Genomic DNA, 19,839 nt, shown 5'->3' with positions numbered 1-19,839 from the left:
GCTTCAGCATCAGTCCTTCCAATGAATATTCAGGACTGATTTTCTTTAGAATGGACTGGTTTGATCTCCTTGTAGTCCAAGAGTCTCAAGAGTCTTCTCCAATACCACAGTTGAAAAGCATCAATTCTTCAGCACTCAGCTTTCTTTATGGTCCAACTTTCACATGCATACATGACTACTGAAAAAATCATACCTTTGACTAGACCTTTGTCAGCAAAGTAATGTCTCTGCTGTCTAGGTTGGTCATAGCTTTTCTTCCAAGGAGCAAGTGTCTTTTAATTTCATGGCTTCAGTCACCATCTACAGTGATTTGGGAGCCCAGAAAAATACAGTCAGCCACTGTTTCCACTGTTTCCCCATCTATTTGCCATGAAGTGATGGGACCAGATACCATGATCTTAGTTTTCTGAATGTTGAGCTTTAAGCCACCTTTTTCACTCTCCTCTTTCACTTTCATCAAGAGGCTCTTCAGTTCCTCTTTGCTTTCTGCCATAAAAGTGGTATCATCTGCATATCTGAGGTTATTAATATTTCTCCAGGCAATCTTGATTTCAGCTTCTGTTTCTTCAAGCCCAGCATTTCTCATGATGTACTCAGCATATAGGTTAAGCAGGGTGACAACATACAGCCTTGACGTACTCCTTTCCCAATTTGGAACCAGTCTGTTGTTCCATGTCTGGTTCTAACTGTTGCTTCTTGACCTGCATACAGATTTCTCAGGAGACAGGTAAGTTAGTCTGGTATTCCCATCTCTTTAAGAATTTAACATTTACTTGGTAAGCAAAAATAAAGTTTGAAAGGTCAAAGTCATGACCAGAATGATAAGCTCTAATTTAAGCAAGCAATCTAGTTATTCAATCCAATTTAAGTTTTATTGAATGAGACCTTTGGTGGGAAACTCTGGTTCAACAGGAATTTATACCAATATGGCAAGAACTTATTGTTAATAGAGAAAAATAACAAATTATGACTTTCAAAGGGAATAAAAGACTTTTACAGGTCTCTGAGGAACTAACAACTGATAAAGAGTTTAACACTCATCATTGTACATTTTATCATATATAAAATTTTATGCGTCATTATACATTATGCATTTTAAAAGTTTCGATAGCTATAATATGGAGCAAACCCCATTCATTAGTTAAAACTGTTAAATGAAAAGATTTAACCCTATGATTCTTGCTCATATCCAAATTTATATATATTTTGCTTCAACACAGCCAAACCTATTCTTTTAAATCATTTTTACTCAGATGTTAATTACACCTAAAAAGTACTCAATATTTATTCATTTATTCCTACCTAGAAAAAACATCTCCTTATAGTGCCAGGTTTCCAGTGTTCATACCACTCACAACACCTGGAATTTTTTATTTGATTGTTTATGTCCATTCCTCACAAGATTGTAAATTCCATGAGGGCATGGAAAGTGTCATTTTCTGTCTCACCATTGCAATGCTTGGCACACAGTAACCTTCAGGTAGGTATTTGTTGAATAAATGAATAGTGAGAAGGCCGTTTACAAACTGAACATACAGGGTAAAAATTAGGGTTGTAATGATTATTCATTCTGCTTCATAAGTGTGTGTTTTGTGTTACTTAGTGCCAGGAAGAGCATCTTAATCAGGGCAGGCTAAGCCACAAAATGGAAACAAGCCCCTTGACCTCAGGTTCATGATGCAATGAAAGCACATTACAAGTTCACTTGGTAAACCCACTCAGCTCCCTCCAAATAGTTTCCCACGTAAGTGGCAATCCTGAGTGTCTCTTCTCCAAGTGGTGACTCAGGGACCCAGGTTCTTATCTTGTGGCTAAGCAGACCCCTGGTCCCCTCACTAGATCCTGTGCCACCCAAAGAAAAAGGACAGATATAGGAAGAAGTTTTGGCCAAGACTAGAAGATTTTACATCCCCCTTCCCACTCTCCATGTTGGCAGAAATCAGTCACATGGTCTAACTTACCTGCAAAGGGGTCAGAAAATGTGGATTTGTGTGTGTGCCCAGGAAGGGAAGGAAATAATTTTGGCAAGCACATAGCAAACATATCTTTGCCCCACAAGAACAACTGTCTGGCCATCAAACATCTAAGCTAAGTATGAAATCTTAGTAACACTTTAATCTTTACAATAAAAATTAAGTTACATGAAAATTTTCAAGTGGCAGCTATTGTTTTTAAGCCATCAAAATGTAAAGAAAAAAGTTTTGTGTCTGTATGGGTCAGCTAAATTCCTTCTGCTTTACATTGTGTGTCTAGAAATACCATCCAGCACAACTGTTCATTTAGTCATTTTGGTCAGTGATCCTCAAAGTATGGTGCCCAGATCAGTAGTATCTGCATCACCTGGAAGTTTGTCAGAAAGGCAATTTTCAGACCCCACCCTCCCCCCACCCCCCAGAAGTACTAAATCAAAAAGTGTGTGAACAAGCTATTGAAGGGATTCTGAGGCATGCTAATATTTAAGAACCACTTATCTCAATAACCATTAATTAACTTCAGAATAAACTATCATGTTGAAATGTGGTCATCATTTTGATTAAACACCCTCTCCATATGGATGTCACTTGTCACTCTACTCTTAACCCCATCATCACAGGCTAACTTGAGTATTCTCACTCAACACAAGTTAATATTCCCTTCACACAACAGATCTTGTTAGAGTTATTACTCATCTTCTTGCTGTCATTAAACAGTACTGTCCAGCATCTAACACAGTACCTGGGACCTGTGATGGTACAATAAGTGATCTATGAATGAATGAATGAAGGAGTGAATGAATATTTCAGCTTAAATGATGGTTTCCTGAAGGTTACACATGACCTTATTTCATACTTATCCTCCTTGATGGGCTTCCCAGGCGGTGCTAGTGGTAAAGAACCTGCCTGCCAATGCAAGAGACAAAAGAGCCTTGCGTTCAATCCCTGAATCAGGAAGATCCCCTGGAGGAGGGTATGGCAACCCACTCCAGTATTCTTGCCTGGAGAATCCCATGGACAGAGGAGCCTGGAGGGCTGCAGTTCATATGGTCACAAAGAGTCAGACATGACTGAAGCAACTGAGCACACATGCACGAATCCCCCTTGATAACTCCCTTGTGGTCGATTCCCCTTCTATTTTCTCTCTGAGTGGGACTTATTTCTTTCCCCTCAAGGATCCTGGAATTATGAAACTTTGGCCTGCTCTGTTTTTTGGGTTTTTTTTTTTTTTTCCTTGGCCCTCTTCCCTCTTTCCTCTGTCTCTCTCCAAACAGGGATGCACATTAAGCTGTCAGTGTGTTTTATTGTCAACCAAACAGTTCTGACTTTGTTTAAAATTTGTAGCTTCTTTATTCTACCCTACTCTTTCTTCAACATTTAAAAGTGCTGCTTCATCCAAATCAGTACACTTGTACAGAACTGAACAAAGCCTTATGCAATCATACCTATGCTACATGGGATACACTCCAGTTTCTGGTCTGTTCCATTTCACTTTTGTAAAATGCTGGTTACTGCCTGATAAATTGATTTTATAGCCCACTCATGGGTTGTAATCTGTGGTTTGACAAATGATGGTCTAAATCAGTGCTTTACAAACTTCAGTGCATGAGAGAATCAACTGGAGACCTCGATAAAACAGACTGCTGGGCCCCACCTTCAATGATTCTCCTTTCTTAGATCAGGATCAGACCTTGAGAATGTGCTTTCTCACAAGCAGCCCAGTGATGCTGATGCCATGGGACCTCAGAACATCCTTGGAGAAGCACTCGTCTCAAGGACACTCTCCTGTACCGAATCAGAGCTGTTGTTTTAATGTCTCAGTGACTCTTCAAGAGACCAAAGCCCCAGCTCTTTAAAATTGTGTGAAGCTTTCTCATGCTCTGTTTTTCTTTCTCCTGACAGGTTTAAATGATGATATTTGATCAAAGACTTTTGGGGTTCACAATTAGTTTGTACTGTTAAAGTACTTCCTGTTGACAAAACTGGTGACCAGAAACCCACACTGGAACAAATAAAGCAGCTGTGAACTTAGTAAAAATACCTGACCGAGCAGTTTGCTGTTATCTAGTTTGAATTCCAGTCAGAGCACGTCTCTTTCCTTTTGCACTTACTCTTTTTGTGTGTGCTTCTCTTTCCTCTCTTGCCCACTCTTTTAAAGTTATGACGGGTCAGACCTTTGACATACAGCACATCTGCACCAGGCAGAAGACCTGTCACGCCCATTTATCTGCTCAGTCAGGCCACAGCCTCCCCACCAGGCTTTCCTACAGCCAGCACCAGCCCTACATCTTTTGCTAAAGTCTCCGCCATCCCACTTTCCTCTTACTATAGTATTTAAAAGGCCATGATTTTGCCTTTTCTTTTTTTTTTTTGGTATTATATACTATCTGGTCTCCTTACCAAACTATAGGACTATAGGTATAATTGTATGTGCGCACTCAGTCGTGTCTGACTCTTTGCAACCCTGTAGACTATAGCCCACCAGTCTCCTCTGTCCATGGGATTCTCCAGGCAAGAATACTGGAGTGGGTTGCCATTTCCTTCTCCAGGGGAGCTTTCCAATCCAGGGATCAAACCCGCATCTCTTGCATCTCCTGCATTGCATACGGATTCTTTACTCTAACCAGGGAAGCCATAGGTATAATTACCTATCTTTAAATAGGCCTTTTTCCTATTCTTACGTTTCATTTTTTACATAAATGAGGCATCTAAACATTAAAATTTATCCTAATCCATCCTACAAAAGACTTGAGTGGTAATTAGAAACATATCTTAATAAAACTGAAGTCAGTTGAGAGGAATATTTAGGACTCGTGTTGTTGGGTAATTTTTCATAGGACATCAATAATTTAGATAATGTCTTTAATACACTTTTGGGGGGGATCACAAGTAAGCCAAATTCTTCCATCCCTTTACTTTCATTGATTCTTTAATCAATCATGCCTGTCTTCCAAAAGATGGAGCCATCATGATAGGATCCTAAGCCACACCATGAAGTGGATAAGCTCAGGCCAGCATTAGGCACTGGCTTTGCCTAGCTTTGGCTATGGGATTTAGGACAAGCCACTTCACCTGGCTAAACCTGTTTCCTCTGTAAAATGCAAATGATCATAATACCCATCGCACAGAGCAGTTGTGAGTCTCAAAAGACTCAGTCTCTACTGGAAAACACTTTGAAATTTGTTAATAGATGCACACATTTTAATCTCAATGTGATTGTCCCTAGCAGGTTGTAATAATTTGCATTACTTCTAGCAAGTTATGATATTATTCAGTTTAATATATACTAGTACTGACTGGGATTGATTTTACCACTTTGTATAATTTGAACACATTATTGGCACAATTTATTGGTAGTAATTGTTTAGTAGTAATTTACTAATAAGTATGTCTATCACTACTCTAATTTTGATGACAATATGACATAATGGCAAATCTAATTGTCATAAGATGGATGAATATGTATGCATGTATATATATAAAATTTGAAAAGAAATTGTCATCAAGAGACTAGGGACTAGTTATTTGAAATATATCTAAAGCTTTAAAAACAAAAAATCTCTTGAGTCTACAAGATAATTAAATCATGCTTTCACTAAGGAGACTTCAGCATCCTAAACAGGACTAAACATGTTGTGACAGCATTTCATGTTAATCAGTGGCCAGATCCCTAAGCTATGTCAAACACAGATTCTGAAATCATTTTCCTTTCCCAAAACAGCTTGAGATACCATGTCAGCAACTACTAATAAAATAACTTAATTCTTGCTTATCAAAATGATATGGAGTATCAATAAGTGTAAATGTTTATATTATGCTGTCTTCTCAATCCACCTTGGATTGCAAACAATATATTTTTTCCAATATTTAAAAGCCCTATTTTAAAACCCATCATACAAAACAACCACAACACATGATGATTTTCCTCCCTCATGAAGAAATCCTCAGCTTCCTCACACTGTTTTAAATTTAAAAGGAATCCCCGCTCTGAGAGGCATACTGTTGAAAAAATTTAAGATTTAGTGGAAAGGTGTGTCATGAGGTTAGTACCAAGGGGTGTTTCCCTGCCTCCAGAAGTGAAGAATAGCTTGGCTTGGAGAAAAAATAGCTCTCTGCTACATAATGCATGTGGGCTCTTATCCAGTGCATATACACTCGCCCCCCTGCTTCCTGTCACTTGCTGAAATCGCTATGGTTATACATCAATGATTAAATAGTATTATAAGACATTTTCCCTAACCATCTCCTCCCCTAGACCGAAAAGTAGCCAAAAGCCCCAGTGAAAGCAAGCCCCTTATTTTAAGCCTAGATTGCATAAGCCTCCCAAATACAGAACTCTGTTTCTGTTTTATTTTTAACTCCCTACAGTGCCTGCTTCTGAGACACTCTGCACACAAAAGACATTAGTATCCGCCGTGGATCACGACGGGCAGCCATGACAGTACCTGTCCTGAATCTGTCCTGATTTACCAGGCTGTCATCACCTCATTAAGTTTGCATGTGTCCCATTTACCATCTTCTATGCTTTTCAGCCAGGAAGTCCATATCTCGGGTGACCAGTTCCCTTTGGGTAGCTGTTGATTGATGTATGCCACCAGGTTAGGGCAGGTTGGAAGTAGTAAACTCATAATTGCTGGATGGTCTATCCTTGGCAACCAGAGAGAAAACAGAGTAATAAGAGCTACTGTTCAACTTGCCCCACCCTCTGTTTCCCAGAAACTAGCTGGGCTCTGGCTGCACTCTCAGGATACAGGTCTAAACCAGGTAGGTTTTGGAACATAGCCCTGAACTAGGTTGTCCTTGATTCATGGAAACTGCAGAATACCTTGGGACCTGCGCTGGAGATGTCTTCATTCTTTAAGCAAAAGGTGACTGAGCATTTGTAATTGCCAGGCCCTGTGTTTACCAGTGGGGATGCAAAGTTAAACAGGGTCCCTGCCTTTGAAAAACTTAGAGCCTAGAGTCAGGGGACATAGATATAAATCATGAGATGATTAGAGTGCAGTGTGATAAATGCATGCTGGAGCCGAGTGCAGGGACAGGGGTTGGGTGAAGGACAGATGAATTCCCAGAAGTGATACTGAACTGAATCTTGTGAGTTGGCTTAAGCAGCCACAGGCATTCCAGGCTGAGGGAACATGAAGCAAGGGAGAGCTCTGAGCATCTGAAGAGCAGCAAGCAGTTCATTAGAGCTGAAACAAAGAGTGGGAGGCGATGAGGCAAGCGACTAGGCTGGAAAAGTAGGTTGAGGCAAAGTTTAACTGGCTTGGTGTGCTGGGCTAAGAGGTTGGAATCAATCCAGAAGACAAAAGACAACCACTTTCATAAACAGGGAAGTAGCATGATTGTATATACATTTTAGAAGGATAACTCAAGCAGTATTTTGGAGAGTTTCTTGATAGGAAAGCACAATGGAAGAGGAAGACAAGTCAGGAGACTGATGTACAGTGGATTTAAAAGCTATGAAAAGAGTAGCCACCACAGGTCTTGGAGGCCCATCAGGTGTTGTACATTACTGAAAAAGGACAGTTAAGGATAACAGGTAAGCTTTTGGGTCCCTGGGAGCACTAGATAGGAAAGATCAATTTTGAGAAGTGGGGAAATACGTTCAGCTCTACAAGGCAGAACAAAACCAGCCTTTGGGTTGTAACAAGCCATGGAGTTAAGTTTTGTTGGCTTTAGGCATCCAATCCTATACTGAATTTGCACAGGGATATAAACAGCTTTCTCAAAGCCCTGGATTTCATTTAGTACAATGCTTCTCAGTGCAAGAACCACATCTCCCACTCTCCAGCTCAGTGCTATTCCTAGGATAGACATTCTGAATATGCAGAACCACAGGGCAAGGAGAGGTAGTGCTGTGTGCAGTCAGGTTGGAGGGCGACCAAATATTAATGCTGGGTGTGGCAAATTTATTTTTCCTCCTTGTTAACATTCCATGAATAAAGGAAATTTAGGCCTTGTTATTTTCCCACACAGTCCACTATGGACAGCAGTTTTCTATCACAGTGAATTAGGCTATTAAAAGGTTCATCACCTCAAAAATTGCATCCTTGCCACTGGGCCACCAGGAAAGTCTCAGTGACTAAGATGCAATTTTTGAGGTGATGAACTTTTTAACAGGCCAATTCAAGCCCTGGTCAAGGAACTAGATCCCACATGCCACAACTAAAGATCTCACAGGCTGCAACTGATAAAGATCCTGCATGCCACAACAAAGATCAAAGATCACTGTGCCTCAAGTAAGACCCGGCATAGACAAATACATCAGTAAATAAAAAATAAGTATCTAAAAATTGCATCTTATATTGTACTTAAAATAATGACTGTGATAGGCAGGGAAATGCCCACCTAAAGATGTCTATGCCTTTATCTATGGTACTTGTGAATATATTACCTTACATGGCAAGAGGGACTTTGCAGGTATAAATAAATGAAGGGTCTTGAGATAGGGAGATTGTATGATCTGAATGGGCCCAATTTAATTTCAAGGTTCCCAGAATTGAAAGAGACACATGTACCCCAATGTTCATCGCAGCACTGTTTATAATAGCCAGGACATGAAAGCAATCTAGATGTCCATCAGCAGACAAATGGATAAAAAAGCTGTGGTACATATACACAATGGAGTATTACTCAGCCATTTTTTTTTTTTTTTATCTTTGTTGGTTTTCTTTTTTTTTTTTTTCGGTATTTCTAATAGATAGAAAGGGGAATAGATTATATCAGGGAATGAAACCCAAGTGCCATTTTTAATTAGTACCTCCAGTAGTTATTTTTGCAAATAATGCTTTATTTTTTAAATGTAATCCTTTGACTAATATATAATCTTTTGGGAGAATGGCATTGAAACATGTGAAATGTCATGTATGAAACGAGATGCCAGTCCAGGTTCAACGCACGATGCTGGATGCTTGGGGCTGGTGCACTGGGACGACCCAGAGGGATGGTATGGGGAGGGAGGAGGGAGGAGGGTTCAGGATGGGGAACACATGAGAAATAAACGAATAAATTAAAAAAAAAAAAAAGATGTAAAAAAAAAAAAATCATCTCTCACAATGGAGTATTACTCAGCCATTAAAAAGAATACATTTGAATCAGTTCTAATGAGGTGGATGAAACTGGAGCCTATTGTACAGAGTGGAGTAAGTCAGAAAGAAAAACATGAATACAGTATACTGACGCATATATATGGAATTTAGAAAGATCGTAACGATGACCCTATATGCGAGACAGCAAGAGAGACACAGATATAAAGAACAGACTTTTGGACTCTGTGGGAGAAGGCAAGGGTGGGATGATCTAAGAGAAGAGCACTGAAACATGTATGTTACCATATGTGAAATAGATCGCCAGTCCAGGTTCAATGTATGAGACGGGGCTCAGGGCTGGTGCACTGGGATGACCCAGAGGGATGGGATGGGGAGGGAGATGGGAGGGGGTTTCAGGGTGGGGAACACATGTACACCCATGGCTGATTCATGTCAATGTATGGCAAAAAAACACTACAATATTGTAATTAGCCTTCAATGAAAATAAATAAATTAAAAAAAATAATAATTTCAAGGTTCCTTATAAATGAAACAGGGAGGAGGAGAGGAGAGGCACTAGATATCAGTGTGGATTTTCCCGACCGCCAGCCTCTCTGCTCTGCAGGAGATATACCAGACAGCACCCTGGGTCCTTCCCTAAGTCCTGGCAAACACAGGACTATTTTTGGAACTGTAATTTCACCAAATATATACTTACATATTTTGACTTTTCAAAATGATACATCAAGAAGAGTGATACAGTGCAAGAAGAACTCAGTGGGCCATTGCTAAAGACAGGGGGCTACAAGCCAAGGAAAGCTGGTAGCTTCTAGAAGCTGGAAAAAGCAAGGAAATTGATTCTCTCGAGATCCTTCAAGAGGAACACAGTCCCACCAACATCTTGGTTTTAGTCAGTGTGACCCATTTTGGATTTCTGACCTCTGATACTGCAAGATAGTAAATGTGTATTGTTTTTAGGCAACTGTTTGTGGTAATCTGTTACAGCAGCCATGTGTGCTGGTCCTTTGTGTTGGACTTTTTGCCAGGCTCCTCTGTCCATGGAATTCTCTAGGCAAGAATACTGGAATGGGTTGCCATTTCCTTCTCCAACAGCAGCCATAGGAAACGAATATATTGATTGTTCTTTAAGACTTCAGAAGCTCCCTGATGACAAACTACATTTAAAGAAAATCTAATAACCATGACCAATGAAATTCTTATGTAGCTAATCATACATATTTTTTCTTGGCTTCCTGCCCTATTCGTGAGTCATGGTAGCATAAGATGCTTGATTTCCTGAAGCTAGGTATTACAAGTATCGGAGATAGCACGCTGCTTTTGAAAGACCCTAAGTGGAACACAGCTGGGACTTCCCATCACCTGCCTCAAAACAGCGTGGTGAGCTGTCTTCCAAATGCAAGCACTGAGATTAGGTCACAGCATTAAAAAGAACAGCCTTTGGTTCAGGGTTTCTGTGTTTTACAAGAGCTCTGAAAAGTCAAAATATGTAAGTATATAATATATTTGGTGAAATTACAGTTCTGAAAATAGCCCTGTGTTTGCCAGGACTTGGGGAAGGACCCAGGGTGCTGTCTGGAGCATCTCCTGCAGAGGCGGTCGGGAAAGCCCACACTGACATCTAGTGATGCAAAACTGCACTGCCAAAGGCTCCAAACCTGAAACAGTTTGCGTCAACCGGTTCCTGGTTTTCGTTTTCGAAGCGCTTACCCTCCTAGAGGGCTCAGGACTCGGCGTGGACCAGATTGACCAGGTGACGTCAGCGGTCGTGGGCGGGGCCAAGGCGGGTCAGGCTCCTTTACGCTGTGTGTGTGTGTGTGTGCGCGCGCGCGTGTGTACCAAGTTCAGCCGTCTAAGAATTTTGCGTCTTTGTTTTTAGAAATAATCATTTCTGCGCTCTATTAAGCTACAAATTTTACTTCTAAAAGCCTTTTGGTACGTCTGGTGACCAGACCCTTTAGTGCCAAATCAGTTTAAGAGCATTTACGTTTTCAAGGTTCACAAAGCAATCGCGTCGGCTGTGATATCCGGAGCAAGGAATAATCTGCGTCAGGGAAGCACAAGTGCAGCAGGTACATGCCTTTTTTTGCCCCTGGAGCTTTATCTGCCTTTGATCTTCATCAGCTATGTAGACAAAAGCACAGAAGAAATGGCAAAGAATGCCCCTTACATTTCACTTTTTTTCTCCGGATGCACATGGTGAAAATAAGTCAACAGAGTTACGATTTCTGTTTCCTTACTGCGGGCAAAATTAGAAGCAAGACTGGGTTTTGAAGGCTGTTGCAGTAACCCAGGTACAAAATGATGAGGGCTGCACAATCATATGACTACACTTAACTGCCACTGAGCTGTGCACTTAAAAGACGCTTTGAATAAACAAGGTCCTACTGTATCGCACAGAGAACTATAATCATTATCCATAAATAGTAATGAAAAAAGTATGAAAAAGAATATACGTTTGTGTAACTGAATCACTTTGCTGTTTGCTGTATAGCAGAAATTAACTCAACATTGTAAATCAATGATACTTCAGTAAAATAAAATTATTTTAATGATTAAAATTTTTGTTACATATATTTTACCACCAGAAAAAAAAAAAGTAAGAGGCTGACCTGCATCAGAAACAGTGGGAAAGGAAGAAGAGTCTACAGGCCTAATGAAATGATTGGGTGGAGATTCGTTTTCATACCATGGGCAAATTGTGAACAAATAATAAACTCTAGAAGATTAATGCCAAAAAACACTCTTACAACTGTCTGAAACAAACATACTGAAACAGTGTGGAATAACTTAATCAGATTTTACAATGAAGTGTATTTTTTCCATACATTTAGAACATTTTCTTGTATGACATAAAAGTACCAAGCTTCAAGCAAATCATACAGATGGGAAAATAAAATGTGCTACACTAAAAGCACACAGATTTAGCAGAGAAAGGGCAAAAAGAAAACACACACACACATACACACACAAACACTTCGTGAGGGATCTCTGATTCAGTTTTGTGTCAGAAGTAAGAAAGATAAAAAACATTTCCAGAATTGAGTTCTTTGTAAGGCAAGCAAAAACAAAAAAGATATTTAAATAGGAGGAACTTCAGACATGACTTGTGCAAAGAGCAGATTCACAGGTTTGGAAATGACAATTTTTAGAATTTGTAACATATTGAAATTATGATTCATTGGCATTCCAGGGAGGAATTAGGAGAGATCTGGAATTTCTTCAGTAAAATGCAACATTTCAATTAACATTTAGATGTACATCTATGGAGTTTCTCTAGTATGTCTTTTAACACACATCATCAGTTCAGTTCAGTTCAGTTCAGTCGCTCAGTCGTGACCGACTCATTGCAACCCCGTGAACAGTAGCAGGCCAGGCCTCCCTGTCCATCACCAACTCCCGGAGTTCACCCAAACCCATATCCATTGAGTTGGTGATGCCATCCAACCATCTCTTCCTCTGTCGTCCCCTTCTCCTCCTGCCTTCAATGTTTCCCAGCATCAGGGTGTTTTCAAATGAGTTAGCTCTTCACATGAGGTGGCCAAAGGATTGGAGTTTCAGCTTCAACATCAGTCCTTCCAATGAACACCGAGAACTGATATCCTTTAGGATGGACTGGTTGGATCTCCTTGCAGTCCAAAGAGACTCTCAAGAGGCTTCTCCAACACCACAGTTCAAAAGCATCAATTCTTCAGCACTCAGCTTTCTTTATAGTCCAACTCTCACATCCATACATGACCACTGGAAAAACCATAGGCTTGACTAGACAGACCTTTGTTGACAAAGTAATGTCTCTGCTTTTCAATATGCTATCTAGGTTGGTCATAACTTTCCTTCCAAGGAGTAAGGTCTTTTAAGACACGTCATACTACTAATAAATTGTGCTCTGTTTCTTCATGCCTACCCCTCTCCAATGACTGGGTGATGTGAAAAATACTGTCAAGACCGTCAAGGCCAATATGGCAGCTACAATTAAGATTTCATTTTAATACAGCAGGATTTTCTTTTCTTTTATTAGGATTTTTTCCTACTGAATTAAAGTTATTTGATAATAACTAATGACTTTCAGTAGTAAAAGAGTTTCTTGTGGAGCTCACAAAGAACTGAAAAACAACTTGAAAAAAAAATTTTTTTAAGCCCCATCATTCAGAAATTTTACTTAGTTTGATACACATGAACTTTAGAGAAATGAGTTTTGGAAAGCAAGAGTATCTCCTCGAGGAGTTTTATAAACTCAGTCACTATGCAGGGAAGAGCAAATGTCTGCTGTCTTCAATGCTCAATATTAGAATGATAATGACCTACAGTCAAATTTAAAATAGTGATGGCTTGATAAGGTGAATAACAGAAACTGTCTTGTTTTTCATAATTTAGTGCAATAAAGCTAATGGATTTTGTATACTTTTCTAAACTACTTAATGGATATTTTATGATGAAAAATAATTATCTTTCTTGTCAGGCAAGATATAAAGAACCCAGATTTCCTCATTTGAAGAGTGGACAGCATCAGAAATAAGTTTATATCTGTTGAAGCAGTAATTCTAGGCATCGATCTACAGACTGATGCAGGTATGTGAGGAAGCCTTCACAGTAAACTAAGAAAAATTAGTTCAATGCAGCAGTTGCTTTCTTATCTAGAAAACGCTAAATGTCTTCCAACAATATGATGGTACCTCCAAAAATTAAGCATTCTATTACCATATGATCCAGCAATCCCACCTCTGGGATTATACCCAAAAGAATTGAAAGCAGTGACTCAAACATATTTGTTCACCCTGTTCATTGCAGCATTACTAGAAATAGCCAAAAGGTGGGAGCAACCTGTGTTCCTCTGTGGATGAATGGATTAAAAGAATGTAGTATATACATATGATAAAATATTATTCAGATTTTTTTTACTCGAACAATAGACATTTATTTCTCACAGCTCTGGAGCTGGGAAGTCCAAAATCAAGCTGCCAGTAGATCTGGTGTCGGATGAGAGCCTCCAAGTTACTGTCTTCTCATTGTATTCTCACACAGGGGCGAGCAGAGGGAGAGCAGAAAGGAAGGAAACTGTGACACACGCTACAACAGGGATGAAACCTGAAGGCTTGAAAGGAGTCAGTCACAAAAACAAACAGACAAAAATACCGTGCGATTCCACTTACACGAGGTACCTAGAGCAGTCAAATTCATAGAGACCAAAATTAGAATGGTGGTTGTCAGGGGCTAGGGGGAGGGAGATATTATGAGTTGTTAAGGGGTACAGAATTTTAGTTTGGCAGGATGAAAAATTTTGGAGACTGGTTACACAATAATTGAACATAATTAACACTACCCAACCGTACACTTAAAAATGGTTAAGATGGGAAATTTTCTGCTACCATATTTAAAATTTCTTAAGGCTAAACATATTCATTTCACAAAACTTTCCTTTAAGATTATGTCCTTCCTAATCTTATGATAATTGTCACATCAGTCGCTCAGTCGTGTCAGACTCTTTTCGACCCCATGAATCCCAGCACGCCAGGCCTCCCTGTCCATCACCAACTCCCGGAGTTCACTCAGACTCACGTCCATCGAGTCAGTGATGCCATCCAGCCATCTCATCCTCTGTCGTCCCCTTCTCCTCTTGCCCCCAATCCCTCCCAGCATCAGAGTCTTTTCCAATGAGTCAACTCTTCGCATGAGGTGGCCAAAGTACTGGAGTTTCAGCTTTAGCATCAGTCCTTCCAAAGAAATCCCAGGGCTGATCTCCTTCAGAATGGACCTGTTGGACCTCCTTGCAGTCCAAGGGACTCTCAAGAGTCTTCTCCAACACCACAGTTCAAAAGCATCAATTCTTCGGCACTCAGCCTTCTTCACAGTCCAACTCTCACATCCATACATGACCACAGGAAAAACCATAGCCTTGACTAGACGAACCTTTGTTGGCAAAGTAATGTCTCTGCTTTTGAATATGCTATCTAGGTTGGTCATAACTTTCCTTCAAGGAGTAAGCATCTTTTAATTTCATGGCTGCAGTCACCATCTGCAGTGATTTTGGACCCCAGAAAAATAAAGTCTGACACTATTTCCACTGTTTCCCCATCTACTTCCCATGAAGTGATGGGACCGGATGCCATGATCTTCGTTTTCTGAATGTTGAGCTTTAAGCCAACTTTTTCACTCTCCACTTTCACTTTCATCAAGAGGCTTTTGAGTTCCTCTTCACTTTCTGCCGTAAGGGTGGTGTCATCTTCATATCTGAAGTCATTGATATTTCTCCCAGAAATCTTGATTCCAGTTTGTGTTTCTTCCAGTCCAGCGTTTCTCATGATGTACTCTGTATGTAAGTTAAATAAGCAGGGTGACAATATACAGCTTTGACGTACTCCTTTTCCTATTTGGAACCAGTCTGTTGTTCCATGTCCACTTCTAAGTGTTGCTTCCTGACCTGCATACAAATTTCTCAAGAGGCAGAGCAGGTGGTCTGGTATTCCCATCTGTTTCAGAATTTTCCACAGTTTATTGTGATCCACACAGTCAAAGGCTTTGGCATAGTCAATAAAGCAGAAATAGATGTTTTTCTGGAACTCTCTTGCTTTTTCCATGATCCAGTGGATGTTGGCAATTTGATCTCTGGTTCCTCTGCCTTTTCTAAAACCAGCTTGAACATCAGGAAGTTCACAGTTCACATATTGCTGAAGCCTGGCTTGGAGAATTTTGAGCATTACTTTACTAGCATGTGAGATAAGTGCAATTGTGCGGTAGTTTGAGCATTCTTTGGCATTGCCTTTCTTTGGGATTGGAATGAAAACTGACCTTTTCCAGACCTGTGGCCACTGCTGAGTTTTCCAAATTTGCTGGCATATTGAGTGCAGCACTTTCACAGCATCATCTTTCAGGATTTGGAATAGCTCAACTGGAATTCTATCACCTCCACTAGCTTTGTTCGTACTGATGCTTTCTAAGGCCCACTTGACTTCACATTCCAGGATGTCTGGCTCGAGGTCAGTGATCACACCATCGTGATTATCTGGGTCGTGAATATCTTTTGTGTATAGTTCTTCTGTGTATTCTTGCCATCTCTTCTTAATATCTTCTGCTTCTGTTAGGTCCATACCATTTCTGTCCTTTATTGAGCCCATCTTTGCATGAAATGTTCCTTTGGTATCTCTGATTTTCTTGAAGAGATCTCTAGTCTTTCCCATTCTGTTGTTTTCCTCTATTTCTTTGCATTGATCGCTGAGGAAGGCTTTCTTATCTCTTCTTGCTATTCTTTGGAACTCTGTATTCAGATGTTTATATCTTTCCTTTTCTCCTTTGCTTTTCGCTTCTCTTCTTTTAACAGCTATTTGTAAGGCCTCCCCAGACAGCCATTTTGCTTTTTTTGCATTTCTTTTCCATGGGGATGGTCTTGATCCCTGTCTCCTGTACAATGTCACGAACCTCATTCCATAGTTCATCAGGCACTCTATCAGATCTAGGCCCTTAAATCTATTTCTCATTTCCACTGTGTAATCATAAGGGATTTGATTTAGGTCATACCTGAATGGTCTAGTGGTTTTCCCTACTTTCTTCAATTTAAGTCTGAATTTGGCAATAAGGAGTTCATGGTCTAAACCACAGTCAGCTCCTGGTCTTGTCTTTGCTGACTGTATAGAGCTTCTCCATCTTTGGCTGCAAAGAATATAATCAATCTGATTTCGGTGTTGACCATCTGGTGATGTCCATGTATAGAGTCTTCTCTTGTGTTGTTGGAAGAGGGTGTTTGTTATGACCAGTGCATTTTCTTGGCAAAACTCTATTAGTCTTTGCCCTGCTTCATTCCGTATTCCAAGGCCAAATTTGCCTGTTACTCCAGGTGTTTCTTGACTTCCTACTTTTGCATTACAGTCCCCTATAATGAAAAGGACATCTTTTTTGGGTGTTAGTTCTAAAAGTTCTTGTAGGTCTTCATAGAACTGTTCAACTTCAGCTTCTTCAGCATTACTGGTTGGGGCATAGACTTGGATTACTGTGATATTGAATGGTTTGCCTTGGAAACGAACAGAGATCATTCTGTTGTTTTTGAGATTGCATCCAGGTACTGCATTTCGGACTCTTTTGTTGACCATGATGGCTACTCCATTTCTTCTGAGGGATTCCTGCCTGCAGTAGTAGATATAATGGTCATCTCAGTTAAATTCACCCATTCCAGTCCATTTCAGTTCGCTGATTGCTAGAATGTCAACATTCACTCTTGCCATCTCTTGTTTGACCACTTCCAATTTGCCTTGATTCATGGACCTGACATTCCAGGTTCCTATGCAATATTGCTCTTTACAGCATCGGACCTTGCTTCTATCACCAGTCACATCCACAGCTGGGTATTCTTTTTGCTTTGGCTCCATCCCTTCATTCTTTTTGGAGTTATTTCTCCACTGATCTCCAGTAGCATATTGTAGAGAGCAGTAGTTTGGGGAATTTAGTTTTTTTTTTTTTTTGCTTATTTGGGATTTTTTTTTTACTTCCTTATTTGACACAATGAAATATTGGCACCCTGATATTGATTCCCAAACTCATTTTGAATTTTTATTCACCTGTGAAACCTAAAAGGTGGGGAACCATTGCTGAAGAGATCAGTGGTTCTCACTTTTGCTTTTCCTACATTTCCCACAGCCTCAGTAGGACATACTGTCAGCTGGAATTTGGGCCTTAAAAGGGCAGGGTGCATATCAAAAGAGCTGGGAGTCATGTACCTTAGATAAAGACTCTGGATGATTCCAATAGGCCTTCTCCCCACACCCAAATGGCAATGACCACTTCCCAAACCCAGCTAAACTGAGAATTCCTGCTCAGTAGTAATATATCCAGGATATTTGAGTAGGGTTAGAAAGGACCTTGAATATTCATTGGAAGGAATGATGCTGAAGCTGGAGCTCCAATACTATGGCCACCAGATGTGAATTGGAAAAGACCCTGAAGCTGGGAAAGGTTGAAGGCAGAAGAGGGTGGCAGAGGATAAGATGGTTGGATAGCATCACCAACTCAATGGACATGAATCTGAGCAAACTCTGGGAGATACTGAAGGACAGGGAAGCCTGGTGTGCTTCGGTCCTTGGAGTCACAGAGTCAGACATGTCTTAGCGACTGAACAACGACGACAAGAAAGGGCCTGGATACCTCATTTATTAATCACCATCTGGCCTTCTGCACAGGTCTATGCCTTAGTCTGCCAGAAAATGGGTAGAACTTCTAGGGAAGGCAAGTCCTTCTGAAATATCCAACAACCAAAACCATACAGAAGGCTTTTTAAAAAAAGTTCTGATACAAATCCTTCACACTGGAATGTGAACACATTTTTCTTTACTCTTCCAGGCTGTTATTTCAATATTCTAGATTATTTTTTTCTACAAGGGAAGATGGAAGGATTTAAGTCTGGTCTTCCAAACTGCAGATGTGATCCATTAGTGATGCAGGAAGCCAGTTCAATTAGGCATGACCAGTATTTATTTTTTTAATGAAGGAAAAGAGTATTGAAATACTAGAAAACATCAAAGTGCATTACATGTAGTGAAGGTAAATATTACTTCATTGGATTCATCAAATGATCTTTATAATCTGTTATGGCTTCAAATTCTATGACTCTCACTTTCATAGTAAACACAGAACTCTCCCTTCACCCATAAGCAGCTTCCCATCCCCCTCAACAAATCCAGGGCTTCCCAGGTGGCTCAATGGCTCAATTTGCCTGGAAAACCCCATAGACAGAGGAGCCTGGCAGGCTCCATAGAGTGAAAAAGAGTCAAACACAACTGAGCAACTGAGCATAGGTGCAACAGATCCAAGAACTCCTATTTGCCTTTGAAACCCATGTGGTGTCCTGGCAACAATCCGCCTTGATTCTTTCACGTGAACTTGGACATCAGGCTTTCCTCTGGATCTCCCTGCCCAATGGGGTAATGATTTTCATAGTGCTTATTCTACAATATTGTAATTGTTTGTTCATCTTCCCACAGAGCTGTGCCTATACTTCGGCAAGGTCAATTGCACATAAGAGAAATGAGTTAAGGAAGAAAGGAAGAAAGGAACCAAGCTATATTTGCTTAAAGGAGTGGTTCTCAGACTTCACCTCACATCAGAATTCCCCTGGGAAGCTTTTTATAAGTTCGATACTGAAACCATAACCAGACAAAGCAGAATCGCTGTCAGTGGAACCCAGGCATCAGGATTCTTTCAAGCTCCCTATGGAAGTCCAGTCTCTGTGGGGTCTCTGGGTCCTGGTGCACACAAGGTTTGTTTGAGCCCTCCAAGCATCTCTTGCAGCTATGGGGTTTGATTCTAAACAACGATTTCGCCCCTCCTACTGTCTTGTTGGGGCTTCTCCTTTGCCCTTGGATGTGGGGTATCTTTTTTGGTGGGATCCAACATTCTCCTGTTGATGATTGTTCACCAACGAGTCGTAATTTTGGAGTTCTCGCAGGAGAAGATGAGCACATGTCCTTCTACTCCACCATAATTGTAGAGTTTTTTGTTTTTTGTTCAAGCTGGATTTAGAAAAGGCAGAGGAACCAGAGATCAATTTGCCAACATCAATTGGATTATCAAAAAAGCAAGAGAGCTCCATAAAAACATCTACTTCTCCTTTGTTGACTACACCAAAGCCTTTGACTGTGTGCATCACAACAAATTGTGGAAAATTCTTAAAGACATGGGAATATCAGACCACCTGACCTCCTGAGAAATCTGTATGCAGGTCAAGAAGCAACAGTTAGAACTGGACATGGAACAACAGACTGGTTCCAAATCGGGAAAGGAGTATGTCAAGGCTGTATATTGTCACCCTGCTTATTTAACTTATATGCAGAGTA

General features: G+C 40.3%; 1 long non-coding RNA gene across 2 annotated transcripts; it reads left to right on the top strand.

Moving 5' to 3' along the window:
* Positions 1 to 10,793: 10,793 nt before the first annotated feature.
* LOC113891423 lies at positions 10,794 to 19,296 on the top strand. 2 transcript variants are annotated; one of them, XR_003510759.1, is made up of 4 exons: positions 10,794 to 11,094; positions 13,482 to 13,591; positions 14,045 to 14,177; positions 18,988 to 19,296. It is a non-coding gene; the product is annotated as an uncharacterized LOC113891423 (long non-coding RNA). The 2 variants fall into 2 exon arrangements; XR_003510758.1 differs by lacking the exon at positions 14,045 to 14,177 and having other exon boundaries at positions 10,801 to 11,094.
* Positions 19,297 to 19,839: the final 543 nt, after the last annotated feature.

This window comes from Bos indicus x Bos taurus, chromosome 4 (genome assembly GCF_003369695.1).
Source record: "Bos indicus x Bos taurus breed Angus x Brahman F1 hybrid chromosome 4, Bos_hybrid_MaternalHap_v2.0, whole genome shotgun sequence".
NCBI classification, from domain to species: domain Eukaryota; kingdom Metazoa; phylum Chordata; class Mammalia; order Artiodactyla; family Bovidae; genus Bos; species Bos indicus x Bos taurus.
Note: the sequence above shows the minus strand (reverse complement) of the source record. Positions and strands in the feature narration are given on the sequence as shown.